This window comes from Conger conger, unplaced genomic scaffold (assembly GCF_963514075.1).
Source record: "Conger conger unplaced genomic scaffold, fConCon1.1 SCAFFOLD_63, whole genome shotgun sequence".
Lineage (NCBI taxonomy): Eukaryota > Metazoa > Chordata > Actinopteri > Anguilliformes > Congridae > Conger > Conger conger.
The window spans coordinates 110001-112500 of record NW_026890233.1 but is presented as its reverse complement, the minus strand read 5'-3'; positions in this window follow the sequence as shown (position 1 = coordinate 112500).

The window sequence follows — 2500 nt, the reverse complement described above, 5'->3', positions numbered from 1 at the left end:
CCGTGTAGGGCAGGTCTCTGGCTACAAAACGAGCCCGGGCCCGTCTCCGGGGGGCACCGGGGGGGCGAGCTACGAGCCCGCGAAGCGGGAGCCCCCCCCCCGGCGGCGATGCGTTTTCCCGCTTTTAAAAATACTTCCCGTCGGTTCTGGCCGGCGAAACTCTTAAGGTGGGTGGCCCGTCCCGCGCTCTCTCGAACGAGCCCAGAACCGAGCGGCTGGGTCGCTCGGCGGCCCCGCGGCGAGGGAAAAAGGTGCCGGCCGGTTGCCTGCAACTGGTCACCCGCGGAAGTGGCGGCGCCCCCGATCTCCTGGGCGGCCTCGCAGCCCCTCCCGACCCGGCCAGTTAGCTCCGGGGGTCCGCCCCGAGCACGGGGAGGTGTGACACTTGACGGTGGGCGCAACGGTGGCCCCGCGGCGAGGGAAAAAGGTGCCGGCCGGTTGCCTGCAACTGGTCACCCGCGGAAGTGCCGGCGCCCCCCCATCTCCTGGGCGGCCTCGTAGCCCCTCCCGACCCGGCCAGTTAGCTCCGGGGGTCCGCCCCGAGCACGGGGAGGTGTGACACTTGACGGTGGGCGCAACGGTGCCCGCGCCACGAGCCAAAAAGCGCCCCCCTCTCTCCGCGCCCATTCAAGGCAATGGGGAAACGCACGTTTCGGGCTCCGGCGGCCGGCGCCCGTGTCTGTGCCCCGCCACAGGCAGCCAGTTAGCTCCGGGCGGCCGCCCCGAGCACGGGGAGGTGTGACACTTGACGGTGGGCGCAACGGTGGCCCCGCGGCGAGGGAAAAAGGTGCCGGCCGGTTGCCTGCAACTGGTCACCCGCGGAAGTGCCGGCGCCCCCCCATCTCCTGGGCGGCCTCGTAGCCCCTCCCGACCCGGCCAGTTAGCTCCGGGGGTCCGCCCCGAGCACGGGGAGGCGTGACACCTGACGGTGGGCGCAACGGTGCCCGCGCCACGAGCCAAAAAGCGCCGCCCTCTCTCCGCGCCCATTCAAGGCAATGGGGAAACGTCCGTTTGGTCCCTGCGGCTGAGCCCCGCCTCCAGAGAAAGGGCGTCTGGGTCACCCGCCTCCCCACCGGATCTCCACTGAGTCCTGGGGGGCCCACTCTTAAGCCCCCACCCCGAGTTATCTGCCCCTTCTGCGGGCGGCAAGCGAAGCGCGGAACTGGTCACCCCCGGCCGCTCCATTCAAAGGAGTGGGGGACGGAACACCCGGCTCCCCTTCTGCTCCTGTGCGTCGATCCAGGAGTGTGACAGCACTGTGTGTCAGCGTGGGCCTAGGACTGAGAGTCCTAAGAGGCCTTAGCCCGGGTCTGACTTAGCCCGGGTCTTCCTTGAGCTCCAGCCGACCGAGCCAGGGCCAGACAGGATGAGGCCTCAGCCCGGGCTCTGGGTCACACACGCAGGCCCCACAGCCAAGGGGGCGCATGTCACCCGGTCACACTGCTGATAATGGTCCCACACACACACACAGTGGCTTGTGTCAGCCAGCCCCCTCTGGTGAGAGTGTAGCACACCAAAGTGGGGTTTTCCTTGAGCTCCAGCCGACTGAGCCAGGGCCAGACAGGATGAGGCCTCAGCCCGGGCTCTGGGTCACACACGCAGGCCCCACAGCCACGGGGCGCATGTCACCCGGTCACACTGCTGATAATGGTCCCACACACACACACAGTGGCTTGTGTCAGCCAGCCCCCTCTGGTGAGAGTGTAGCACACCAAAGTGGGGTTTTCCTTGAGCTCCAGCCGACTGAGCCAGGGCCAGACAGGATGAGGCCTTAGCCCGGGCTCTGGGTCACACACGCAGGCCCCACAGCCACGGGGTGCATGTCACCTGGTCACACTGCTGATAATGGTCCCACACCCAGCCCACCCCAGCCCACCCCACCCCACCCACACACACACACACACACACACACACACACACACACACACACACACACACACACACACACACACACATCCAGCTCCTCTCTATTGATCCAGGCCACGTTCACCCCTGTTAGTGTCAGCCATGGCCTGGGCTGCCTCAATCCACTCAGCCTGGCCCTGGGAACCACCACTCCACTCAGCCTAGGCACTTCCACTCCACTCTGCCTGGGAACCTGCACTCCATTCAGCCTAGGCACTTTCACTCCCACTCTGCCTGGGAACCTGCACTCCATTCAGCCTAGGCACTTTCACTCCCACTCTGCCTGGGAACCACAACTCCATTCAGCCTAGGCACTTCCACTCCACTCAGCCTGGGAACCACAACTCCATTCAGCCAAGGCACTTCCACTCCCACTCTGCCTGGGAACCACAACTCCATTCAGCCAAGGCACTTTCACTCCCACTCTGCCTGGGAACCACAACTCCATTCAGCCTAGGCACTTTCACTCCCACTCTGCCTGGGAACCACAACTCCATTCAGCCTAGGCACTTCCACTCCACTCAGCCTGGGAACCACAACTCCATTCAGCCTAGGCACTTTCACTCCCACTCTGCCTGGGAACCACAACTCCATT